Source organism: Prionailurus viverrinus, chromosome B4 (genome assembly GCF_022837055.1).
Source record: "Prionailurus viverrinus isolate Anna chromosome B4, UM_Priviv_1.0, whole genome shotgun sequence".
NCBI classification, from domain to species: Eukaryota; Metazoa; Chordata; class Mammalia; order Carnivora; family Felidae; genus Prionailurus; species Prionailurus viverrinus.
The window spans coordinates 86,106,387-86,119,952 of NC_062567.1; the positions used below are offsets into that span (position 1 = coordinate 86,106,387).

The following is a 13,566-nucleotide window of genomic DNA, read 5'->3' on the forward strand; positions in this document are numbered from 1 at the left end:
GGAACTGGGAATGAGTTTATTGGCTCATTCAATCAGTATTGTCAAGGAGCCCATGCTCTGAGGCAGTCACTGTGGTAGGTGCTGGGATCCGGTGGTGAGCAAAGCATTCACAGTCCCTGTCCTCTGGAGCTTACAGTCTAGTGCACAGACAATCATGAAAAACAAAATCATACAAATAAATGTTAAATTCCATGGATGACAAGTGCTGGGGGTGGGGGGCATGATGCGATGAGAGAGTATACAAGGGGAATTAAATTTAGTTTCCCCAGGGACATGACTACGGAGCTAAAATATGGAAGGAAGAATAAGAGCTAAGTCGGCCCAAAGAGAGTAGAGAAATCCAAGTGGAGGCACTGGCAGGTGAACATGGTCTGAACCGGGAGAGAGCGTGGTTAGCAGGAGGCCCTGACAACAGAGCTGTGTTGCTAAAGCAAAGAGAATGAAGAAAGGAGGGGAGAGGAAAGTGAAGGGATAGGTAAGGAGAGCACCTATAGGACCTCTTAGGCCACATTGAGGGATTTTTGTTTTTATCTCAAGAGCAATCGGAAACTAAAGTATATTATTAACTGGGTTGAGGTGCCCCCCAAACACGATCCTTTTGAATATCGTCTAGCTCACCTGTTTAATGGAAGCGAAGAGACAAGTTAGGAGATGCTTGTGATTAGGGGAGGTTGGATTGGGGGCGTTGTAGAAGTAGGGGTAAGTAGATAAATGTGAGAGATATTTAAGTGGGAGAATTCACAAGACTTTAAGGTGGATTACATTGGGAAGTGAAGGAAAGAGGTGGTGTCCAGAACGAATCCAGAACTTCGGCCTTACCTAACCGGTCGGATGGTGATGCTCTTGCCCAAGACAGGAGTATGCTGAAAGGAGACTGGTTTCAGTGGGGGTGGGGAAGGTAGTGCTGAGCGAGTGATAATTCAGTTTTGAGGGGTGTCTGAGTAGCTCAGTCAGTCAGACTCTTGATTTTAGCGCAGGTCACGATCTCGATTCACGAGTTTTAGTCCCACGTTGGGCTCTGTGCTGAAAGCACGGAAACTGCTTGGGATTCTCTCTCTCTCTCTCTCTCTCTCTCTCTCTCTCTCTCTCTCTCTCCAAAAATAAATAAATAAACTTCAAAAAAAGAATTCATTTTTGAAAATGTTGAGTTTGAGATACATTAGAGATATAAAAGAGAACATGCCAAGCATTTGTACATCAAATCTGGAACTTTGAGGAGATATCTGGGCTGCACATATAAACCTCTGAGTTATCTACCACATAGCAATGAATTGTGAAGTCTCAGGAAAGGAGCGGAGGGACCCAGAGCAAGTCTTGAGCAACGTCTGCATTTATGGGGGGTACACCCCCTCATTTTACCAGCCCTGGTCAGAGACTTGACTTCAGATAACAGAGTAAGAAATCAGCACTAGATAACCAAATCCATTTGTATAACTTTGCATTTCTTTTCTTTTTTTTTTTTTAATATTTTTAATGTATATTTATTTTTGAGAGAGAGAGACAGAGACAGAGTGCAAGCGGGGGAGGGCATTCTCTAGTTTTGAGAGAGAGAGAGAGACAGAGACAGAATCCAAAGCAGGGTCCAGACTCTAAGCTGTCAGCACAGAGCCTGATGTGGGGCTTGAACCCATGAGCCACGAGTTCATGACCTGAGCCAAAGTCACATGCTTAACCGACTGAACCACCCAGGTGCCCCTTATTTTCTTTTTTTAAAAGGTCTTAGTTTATTAATCCTCTCATGAAATACCGGCACGATTAATCACCACGGATAGTTACCGCAGAATTATTACTCCTTCTTTTTGCCGGCACCAACATTGGCTTGTGCAGTCCCCCTGACTTTCTTTACTCTGTTCTTGCATTCCTTTTGCTGTTTTCTTGATGTCTTTTTCTTCTCATACAAGCCATGTCCTGCAAGTCGATGTCTGGGTTCGTTTTCTGTACATAATCTGAGGAATCATAAATCATGCCAAAGCCAGTTTTGCCGCCACCACAATGGGTTCTGAATCCAAATACAAAGAGGACGTCTGGTGTGGTCTTGTACATTTTGGCTAATTTTTCCTGAATTTCTGTCGTAGGTACTGTTGCCTTTCTGGGGTAAAGAACATCACTGACCCTCTGGTTCCACTGAGGTAGTCGGTTGGTCATGAACTTCCTGGTCCAGAAAGTTACTGTGTGGATCATGATGGCGACCAAGCTTCTAACAGCCAAGGAGGTAAAGAGCTGTTTTATTTTCTACTGAACATTTATATAAAGAAATTCCAGCTTTATCTTAGCTAAACTAAGGGTTTGAAAGAGAATTTTATATATTTCAGTCAAACAGAATAGGCAGGGACTTCAGTGCCCTTTCAATTGCCTTCAATTACCTGGATGTAGTGGCTAAAGCTATAGACCCAACGGGGGAAAAAAAGCAAGGAGAGTTGACTTAGCAGGAAAGATGCAATCATCCAGGAGAGATGGTTTAAAGGAGAAATTACCAATTGTGTATCCATCAGAATCATCCAAGAAACTTGGTAATATGAAAGTTCTCAGGAGTTACTTAAATTTTTGATTCAGTGGGTGATTCTTGGAACCTGTGTTTCAATATGTAACTGATCTTTCTGACGAAATGGTCTGAGGAACACATTTTAAGAAATGTCTCTTTAAAAGGTAACTGCTCCCAGGGACTTCTAGTTTTACCAAAATCCAGCCAAATGTCTCAACAACATTTATTTAAAAGTTCTTCCTTATCTCGCTGATTTTGTTTGCCGTCTTTATTACATACGAATTCCTTATACATATTTGGATCTATTTATGGATTTTATGTCCTATGCTATGTACTGTTCTATTTACAGGTCACACGATGGTAACTATTGAGGCTTTGTAGTATGTTTTAGTACCTGATACTTTCACTGCTCTTCTAAGAGATATCCTGGCTATTTGTTTCTTGCACCATTTTTTTGTATGAGCTGGACGATCTATATGTTTTTTCCTTCCTCATTCTTTCTCTTCCTCTCTCTCTTTCCCCCACCTTCTTTCTTTTTTCATCCTTCAGTAGAGATGTGCTCATTTTCTTGCCTCATGTTCTTATTAGCCCAGGTTCTCACTCAGTAGAGGGAGAGGGGAAAAATTGGAGAAGTCATTATCCTTTTTGTCAAGACAAACTTGATTTGCTTGAGGACCGGAGAAAGGCAAGCCAAAGGTTTTATGCTCAATATTTTAATGGGAACCACATTAAATGCATATTTTACTTTAGGTAGAACTGAAATCTTACGATTTTGAATCTTGCTATTCCAAATAATAGTACATATAGCGTTGGTGGTATAGTGGTGAGCATAGCTGCCTTCCAAATAATAGTACATATACTAAAAATCTTGTGTGTGTGTACGTGTTCTTCAGGAACATGTTAATGTTTCTCATAAAGGCTTTATCCGTTTCTTGTTAAATGTATTCCTAAGTGTTTAATCATCTTGTTGCTATTGTAGGTGAGATTTTCTTCCATTATATCTTTCAGTTAATTGTTAGATGTATTTTAGAAGGCATTAGTTCTGCATATTTTTATTCCACAATGTCTTTTTGAAGTCTCTTGTTACTTGAACTTTTTCAGTTGAATCTTTAAGAATTACCTGCTTAATAATCAAGATATCTGGAAATAGTAATAAATTTATTACTTCTCTAAATTTCATGCCTCTAAGTTATCCACTTATTAAGTTGTATTAGATAATACACATTAAGATATTATCATGTTAAGAAATTGTTCATTTTGTTAAGTGTTGTTATCAAGACTGGGCGTTGGATTATGTTAAAAGTCACTTTGAGGAGCACCTGGGAGGTTCAGTTGGTTAAGTGCCTGATTCTTGATTTTGACTCAGGTCATGATCTCACGGTTCGTGAGTTCGAACCCCACATCAGGCTCTGCACTTAGAAGGCGTAGCCTGCACTGCTTGGGATTCTCTCTCTCTCTCTTTCTCTCTCAAAATAAGTGATTAGAGAGGATCATATATATTTCTTCTATACTGTGTTAGTACTCCTTATAATAAATATATTATATTTCTTAATATTGAACAATATTTATGTATTTCTGGCTTAAACCCTATTTGGTCATGATGTACTATCGTTTTTTAAGGTGATGCTGAATTCTGTTCGCTAATATTTACTTAAGATTTTGTCTTATTTTCATAAGTATATTGCAATGTAAGTTTTAGAAATTTGGCAATGTTTAAGGATAATTTGACCCAGACCGTAGTTGGTTTTCTGTCCTCCTCCTGAGAGCCCTACCTGTTGGTTCACCATAATCTGAGCCTAGCTCTCTTTCTCGTCAAAACATGAACCTGAGCTAGACCTTGTCTCCTGACCAACTTGAATTCTGAGTCTTACACATGTGTTTTGGAACCTTTTTGCTTTTCTTTTTACAGACTTTCTGGTCTGCCAACCACCAGGTTGCCCCCCCCCCCCCCCCCCCCGCCATTTGATGGTCATCGTATGGTTGGTTTCTGTTCCAGGTTCCTAATCCTATTTAGGCTGAATTCCAAATAATTCCTGTTTGTCTCCTTCCCATCTTCTGCATTTAATTTACTCCCTGGGGACCATGTGACAAATCTTTAAGGACTAAATATTAATTACTTCTGCTGGTGGACATTAAACAACTAGTCCTTTACTGCCCCCTTGAGGACCTTGGCCACCACACACCTTGTGACCCATCTTGTGGGGAGAAGTGTTTATCCCTCCCCATATGACCATTCTCCCCTGAACAGGAACTAGGCACAAAGAATGAACTGCACTGAGAGGGGTGAAGAAGACAAGGATGACAACCATTTCTGCCTTCGAAGAACTTAAAAACGAGGCGGACAGAGGGGAAGTAAGGCTTATCTGTGTGCATTTAGGGCTTGAGGGTGGTGAGGGAGGATGTTGTTAACCAGGCACAAAGATAGCTAAGCTGTAAGTCCCAGGAGCCCCACAGGGACAGTATAAAGCATTGCAGTAGTAGTTGAGAAAAAGGGAAGACAGAAGTCACTGTGACAGTAGAAGACTTCATGGAAGATATGTTTCATATCTGGTCTTTGAAAGGTGAAAAGACATGCACGAGCCAGCAGGACAGGTTCTCTTGTGGGGAGATGGCATGAGTACAGCCATCAGAAGCAAAAATGTGTGAAGCACAGGCAGGGGATATTCTGACTAGAGTGAAGAATTTTCATGGGGCAGCAGGATGAGAGAAAAGCTAGAAAGGTAGTTTAAATCCAAATTGGAAGGCAATTTACATTTATTTCATCACTAATGGAAGGTTTTCCCTGAAAGCAGATTTTCTTAGCAGGCGAATAGTGAAGGGCATTAAAGGGAGCGGTACAAGAAGGGAACAGGTGTCGAAGGAATAAAAGGGTTCCGAATAAAAAGGTTGAGTGGTAGAGAAATGGATAAAAGAAAAAGGTCAATCCTTCAGTTTTTTTCTAGAGTGTCCTCATTCAGAGAGTGGGGGGTACATAAAAGGGTTGTGTGCTATGTGACATAAGTGAAGATCTGTTCTGTGGAATATAACAAGTACGCTACACAAACCTTCCAGAAGAATGGCTGTGCATGCACACATTGTGTGTGTGTGTGTGTGTGTGTGTGTGTGTGTGTGTGTTTAAACCAGTAGTCCAGGGATAAAAGCTTTTGTATATAACAGTCCAGATATTTGCTACTGCTTGCCACCATCGGTGCATCACAGACATCTCCCTGCCCTCCAGAGATATGTTACTCTTTCCAGTGTTTGGTAATTTCATGAAGCAGAGAGAGTTTCTAAGCGGAGTTGAGTTTCTACAAGGATCTTGTTGTTTTAGATGTCCTGATGAAATCACTGGTTGGTTGTTTAAAAAAAAAAGGGAGGGGTGACATAATAAAATTTTCAATTCAGTGGAAGTAACAGCATACCTAACTTGCATAGTAATTGTATCATTTGTTTCTTGCTCTAATAACAAAACACTCCCAAATTTAGTGGCTTACAACAGCAATAAACATTCATTATCCCACATGGCTTTGCACGTCAGAAATTCAGGAGCAAATTAGCTCGGTGGTTCTAGCTCAGAGTCTCTCATGAGGCTATACCCATGGCAGCAATCATCCCAAGGCTTGACTGATCTGGAGAAGGCGCTTCCTAGGTGGCTCATCTATATGTCAGGCCAGACACAGAGGGACGATGAGATGGAAAACAGCAAAGATAGATAAAAAGATGTAGAGGACAGAGTGAAAAGGTCCAACTTGCATCTTGCTAGAGTTCCAAAAGGAGAGCATAAAGAAAATAGGGGAGAGGCAGTATTGAAATAGATAATGGCTGAGAATTTTCCTGAATTAATGAAAGAAATCAACCCTTAGGTTGGGGAAAACCAATAAATAAGACAAATAGAAAAGAAAAAAAAGGAAAAGAAAAATCTTCAGTTCAAAAGACTAATATCAAAGGAAAAAAAACTACACAGAAAACATAGAAAAAGCAGGAGAAATAGAAAATCCAAAATGGAAAATAAGAGGAGAGAGGTAAATCCAAGTATGTCCATAATGATAGGCAGTATAAGTGATTAAAATTAGTTAAAAGGCAAAAATTGTCATACTTGAAAAAAAAGAGTCAGGCTATACATGGCTAAAAGGAGACATATCAAAGTATAAGGACATGAAGAAGTTGAAAATAAAATAATGGGAAAAGATTTACCAGGCACAGACAGAACAGGAAGAAGAGGAGGATGTGGGGGAGGAAGAGGAAAAGGAAGCTGACCATGGCTCTAAGTCTAGCATAGATAGGGATAAAGAGAGCCAGCACTTGTTGGCAAAAGGTTTAAAGTTCCAGAAGATGGATACAGTTGCCATATTTAGCAAATAAAAATACAGGACACTTGGCTAAATTGTACCTTTAGAAAAACAACAAGTTCTCTTTATTATAAATACTTCCCAAATACTACATGGCATAGTCATACTAAAAAACTATTCATTGTTTACCTTAAATTCAAATTACCTAAGCATGTTATATTTTATCTTGCAACCCTAAAAGATGATTGTATTTCATAACAGCTTCAAAATATATAAAGAAAATATTGACAGAGTAAAAAGAGCTGAGTAGAGAAACTGAGAAATCTCCTTATAACACAGTGGGAGATTTTAACAAATCCCTCACTAACTGAAAAATATAAAAGCTTATTCTAATGAATATATGTGTAAGATGAGTGTGAATATACAGTAAAACCTTGGATTGTGAATAACTTGTTCTATGAGTGCTGCAAGATGAGCAAACCTTTCTAATAAATTTTAACTTGATAAATGAGCGATGTCTTACAATATGAATAGTACATGATGCCGAATGTCACATGTCACATGATCACAACTGAGCCAATGGTTCTCTCCCTCTCTCTCTCCCCCTTCTGTGAAGATTATGGGTGATTGTTAATGCAATATCACATTTCTGCGAAATCCTCAAAAGGAGGCAAAAGCAAGTGTCATTGGATAGGTTCCTCATTAAAATTGCACAGAAAGGAAAGACTCCATTAAGCCAACAGATAGCAGTGATTCCATTAGTGGTAGTGAACGTCGTCCTACACAATGACCCTCCTCTCTCTTGTCTTCCCTACACCAGCCACGAAGGTTTTCTAAGGTCAGTGCAGGTCAATTTGTTTTTCTTTATATTTTGTATTTTGTTTATTATTTTGTATTATATTACAGTATTGTACTCATTTTTACATGAATATTTTTGGGTTGTGGAATGAATCATCTGAGTTTCCATTATTTGTTATGGGGAAATTTGCTTTGATATACAAGTGCTTTGGATTACAAGCATGTTTCCAGAATGAATTATGCTCACAAAGCAAGCTTGTACTGTATATGTATATATAAAGTTGTATATACACATACAAAAAATAGCATACACATTTTTCTTCCATTCCCAAGTGGAACATTTACAAAATTGATCACTTACCAGGTCACATAATAAGCCTCAATAAAGTTAATCAATTTCTATCTGAAGCCTGTTATAGACTACATTCTGTGACTTCTATGCACATGAGTTAGAAATCATTAATAATAGAAAACAAATAGATCCATTAGGAAACAAAAATAAAATTGATCATCTCAAACATCCAACACCTAAGAGAAGACAGTTACAGAGAAATTAGAGAATACTTGGGATTGAAGGAGCTTTCAAAACTCACGTACCAAAACTTGTGGGATACAGCAAAAATGGTATTTCACAGGAGATTTACAGCCTTAAATGTTTATCTTAGAAAAGAAGACAGGTTAAAAAGAGGGAAGGTAGGTATTCAACTTAAGTAGTTAGAAAAATGGATTACATACAGAGAAAGGAGAAGGAGAGAAATAAAACATAAGAGCACATGGAATAAAATGCAAATCAAAGATTTGCTAGAGAAGACCAACAAGGCCAAAGCCAGTCCCTAGGAAAAGCTAATAAAATCGAAAACAACTGGCACAATTAATAACGACAATGAAGAACACACAAAAAAGTATTAAAAAAGGAAACAGACTGCAATTCTAGATAGATTGAAAGTTAAAAATGTAGTTAAGTAGTATATAGCAATCCATTTGAAGACTTAGAAGTAAGAGGAAATTTTCTCAGAAAAATTAACTTTTGAGTACTGCAGGTAAAGGAGAATATTTGAATTATATTATACCATATGGAATTATTTTCTATGAAAATTCATTAACAGTTAAAATCTTTTCCACAAAGTAGAAACTAGTCTAGGAGTTTTCTTGGAACAAAATTCAACAATTATGCCTGATAAAATTCTTAGAAATAGGGAATAAGAAGAGTCTGAAAAAGGTTGCTACCTCAAAACTGGCTGCAAAACTAGTATTTTAAAAAGTGATATAATGGAGCATATGGATGGCTCAGTAGGTTGAACGTCCAACCTTGATTTCAGCTCAGGTCATGATCCCAGGGTTGTGGGATCGAGCCCCATGTTGGGCTCCATGCTGAGGGTGGAGCCTGCTTAAGATTTTCTCCCCCTCTGCCCCTTGCCCACTCACATGTGTCTTAGAGGCCTTAAACTCAGAAGCTTTCCATAGTCCCTGAAAAGGGGAAGAAATTACCTAAGAAGAGAGTGTCTGCCTGGGCAGAGCTGAAATAAGGGAAGTCTTCTCACAGCAGAGACTGTGAGTGGATGACCCGTAGACAAGATTTATCTCAAGCCTCATCTTGGAAGATCGCAGAGACAGCCATGGTGGGGCCAATCAGCAGGAGTAACTGTATCACTGTGAGAAGAATAATTGTGTCCTATGTATGCCACCAGACCAGATGTCATGGTGCATGGACAGAAAGGGGTGGGCATAGAGGCAAAAGGCCAAGAGCCATAGAAGATCTCAGGCAAGGCCAGTAAAGACTCTGAGGACACAGGTGGACTCCCTGTCTCCACCACCGTGGTGTTACATGAGCTTTTTCTTGCCTTTGATATGCTGGGAAGGAAGATAGTAGGAGAAGGGAAGAGAAGGAGCCTAAGCAGAAATTTGATATTCGAAACAGACCAATTTAAATCCTAAATTGATTGCATAATCATTTGAGAGTAACTGTTTTAAACCAGGTTTGGCTACACAGTTTTTATCATAAAACCCAAATATGGAATCATGAGCAAGATGAATTTTAGTTCCAAAAAAATAGTTACATGTCTAAAACTGGTTTGTTTCTATATATTTAAAACTCAAGAGGGGCACCTGGGTGGTTCAGTCAATTAAGCGTCCAACTTCCACTCAGGTCATGATCTCACAGTTTGTGAGTTCGAGCCCCGGGTCGGGCTCTGTGCTGACAGCTCGGAGCCTGGAGCCTGCTTCAGATTCTGTGTCTCCCTCTCTCTCTGCCCCTCCCCTGCTCATACTCTGTCTCTCTGTCTCCCTCAAAAATAAATAAACATTAAAAAACTGTTTTAAAAAAACAAGGTGTCAGCATTATTATTGCCATTTCATAGATGAGAGAAGTGATATGCGTTCTGTCTAGATTAGAGCATACAACAGGCAAATGGCAAAGTAGAAGGTTTATCAGACATGGATTTGCTCGAAAGCTCATTCTCTTCCCACCTCAGTAGGAGCTGACTTGTAATGGGAAAATGGTAAAGTGGTGCCTCTGTTTCCACAGTATGACATTCGTTGGTGTGGGTCTTCTGCTTGTTTGTATCGCCTTATGATTGCCACAAGGCACCCACATTAGGTACAGAATGAATATAATCACAGCAACTGCCTAGTATTACTGAAACTTCATGCAAGGACATCACATTCCCTACAATTGTTATATGTGATGACTGCTTAGCGAACAAGAACATCTCATTGAAAGTGAATGTTAGTTCTGGTAAGATATAATTATTCTCTTCTACTCTGCTCAAGAAAGAACAGAAACTCTTCAGTCAAATGCAGCTTAATTTTTTCAATCCGCAGTTAACACAAATTCAGCATTCTGCTGTAGGTGCTCTCCTTCTCACAAAGGTGAATCTCAACAAATAAAAACACAAGCCCCATGGCCCCACCCCACAATACATAGCTTCTTCCTTCACTGGGGGTAAGGGCAAGTTTCCCAGCAGGGTGCCTAACTCAATATACTGCACTCCTGTAAGCCTAATTAGTTCCCAAGGCTTGTCCAGCTTTTCTGATTTTGCCTCCTATGAAGATGGAGTGGCCATATGCAGATAGCTTACCTCCAGCTCTGTGCCAGGAAGCCCCGAAAAGGACAGAGGCAGCTTTTTGGTTCTGGGTCTGCCCCTCTATCCACATGGCTCCTACTGCCCTTATGCACCCTGCCCCCACCCCAATACAATGGACGGGACTCTGGTAAGCAGACAGAGCATTTCTCTCACAGAAGAGATATGGCCAAAAGGAGCAATAACAGTTTTATCAAAAGGTGACCACAACCACACACATTTTTCATTTTCTAGAAGAATCTATAGTACATGAATCCATGTTTTCATCCCGGTTTATATTCACGGCTACATTTGCACCCATAGATACCTGCATTCCTTTTATTGGTTTCTCTATCAGAGTAGTTTGGAGTTGCCGATAAAACTGAAAGCAAATTGTACTTTGTTTCCAATAAACCCTACCCCTCCCCACAGGTGGGTTGAGATGTGTGGACTGCCCTGGGCAGGTGTAACATTTTAGTGCCCCTCAACAAAACTCCCTTACATATTTATTCAGCATTAATGTAGATGTCAGAATGAGTGCTGTTTACAAGGAAAGACAGAGAAGTGGGACTGCTAGTGGTATGGGGCTCAAGATCTGCCTTCCTGAGCAGCTCAGCTCTGGTTCCAAATTCCTGTACCTACTTAACAAAGCAAAAGCCAGACAGTTAACCACTGAAGAAATGAGAATCTGCCTTGCAGGCAATCAGATGGCAATGTTCCTAACAAAACGTGTTGTTTTTCACACAACACAAGGCCACACAGTCAATGTCACTAACAGGAAAAAAAAGAAGAAGAAGAAGTTTCTAACAGAACATGGGCAATGCTGATGCTTTAATCTTGCTTTCTCTGGACCAAAATTCTTGAGGTAATCAATCACCAAATTCCCCATATTTAAAAAAAGTTTTTTAATGTTTAATTATTTATTTATTTATTTTAATGTTTATTTATTTATGAGGGAGAGAGAGCATGCAAGTGGGAGAGGGGCAGAGAGAGGGAGACACAGAATATGTAGTAGGTTCCAGGCTCTGAGCTGTCAGCATAGAGCCTGATGCAGGGCTTGAATCCCCCAACTGCGAGATCATGACCTGAGTGGAAGTCAGACTCTTAACCGACTGAGCCACCCAGGTGCCCCATATTGCCCATATTTCTTAACAGCACCCACACCATAACTGGCCCTTGATTTCCTTTCAGAAGAAGCCACCACAGTCTCTAACCCTATAAGAAGCCCCTCTCACGTGGTCCTTACCATGGTACCTAAGGTTTCCCTGGCTATGGTTGCCATCTGTTGCCCCAAGTTAATAAACCTAACTAGGATATAAATCTGTGAATATTGGTGTGTTCCCCCAGGCCTTTAGTTGGTGATTTTGACTGTGCCTATCAATCTTAACAAAAATTTAACAATCCCTTTAGGAGACTTTAGAATCTTACCTTGTAAGGTTTCTCTTACGTACAAGGATTTTGTCCTAGGTCATGTACTCTTTGTGAGAAGAGTTCTACTACACATAATAGTCTCCATCTCTTTGTATTTCTAAAAATATATTTATGATCTTTAGAGACAAAAACCTTGGACAATTTCACCGTTGCCCTAACTCTCCCTCACCACCCCCCACCGTGTACTGCCACCATATCCATGTACAACTCCCCATAGCAGTGGATTTGAGAGATAAATGGTTCAGTGGCTCACACACTCATCCCAAAAGATAACAGTAACTCAGGGTACACCGCAGTTTCACAGCAACATGGTTGTGCTATGTTTTCTGCTGGTAATTTTTCTAAGTTCTGTCTTCTATTGCAAGTATTGGAAACCTAGAAACTGTGTTTCTCAGAATCCCTCAACGACAAGTGCTCCTCATTAGATTTTGCCGAAGAGAGGCGCACGTGTTAAATTTAGAAGGCAAAAATGAATCAGGAACAATATTGTTTCTTTCTGGCATTGGCAGACAGACATGAAGCCTTTGGCAGACAGTAGACACAAGGTTTTGAACAGGCCTCAGTCATTCTCCTATAACTCACATGTTTTAACGCCGCCAACAGCTGAAATCATTGTTGCCACTTTTTCTGCAGTTTCCGAAACTTTCTGATTCTCTGGAAGCTGGCAAAAATTTTCCCTGACCTCTGCTTCCGCAGCACTTGCAATGATTTTGTAAACAGCTAGTATTCTGCATTAAGTCTCATCTTGATCGAAATCCTACAGTGGTTCTGTTTTCCTGACCTAAACTTCCTGATTGAAAAAGCAAATAAGGTCTAAGCAGTCAAATCTAGGATCTGCTTCTACCTTGCTTTGTGATCTAGAGTCAGTCCCTTCACCTTCTAGGGGTTTGTCTAGAAAATGGAAGGTGGGCAGGCAGAGGTTAGACTGTATGCCCTCTAAGTCCCTCTGGAGTGCTAACGTTTGATGCTTCCATGTTCTAAGTCATCTTGCTGCACATTTGGTCAATACTTCAGAATGTGACACAGTGTAGAGGCATCTAAGTCCAACATGGCAGCAATAAACACAGTGCAGCCCTTTCTTAGATCTCACTGAGAACACTTAGGAGAACCCCAGAAGCCGGAAGTCTGCCTCATCTGGCAGAAGAAGAGGGAACGTGGGATACAAAATGGACTCCATAAATCCTGGACTAGAGCCAGTATTTTACATCTCCACTTTAATGTTTTGGTTTTCAGTGTGTAATGTTCCTTTTAGAAAGTTATATTAAGTACAATTTTTATTTGTTTCCAAAAGATCTACCTAATGGTTTCTGAGCTCAACAACTATACTAATATTACTAGATATTAAATTAGCTGCACCTAACTGGCTACTGCCCCTAGAACCAGAGGAGGGTACTAGATTAAGTTTTCTAAAAATAATGAAAAAAAATAAATAAATTTCTAAATTAGACAGAACTACACTTGGGGATTTTTGTGCTCTTGATGACATGTTGCTCCCATGGGTCAATTTCTATTTTTTTTTAATTTTTTT

General features: G+C 39.8%; 1 pseudogene; it reads right to left on the reverse strand.

Moving 5' to 3' along the window:
• Nucleotides 1-1,786: 1,786 nt before the first annotated feature.
• On the reverse strand, nucleotides 1,787-2,181 carry LOC125171172 (40S ribosomal protein S24-like; annotated as a pseudogene).
• Nucleotides 2,182-13,566: the final 11,385 nt, after the last annotated feature.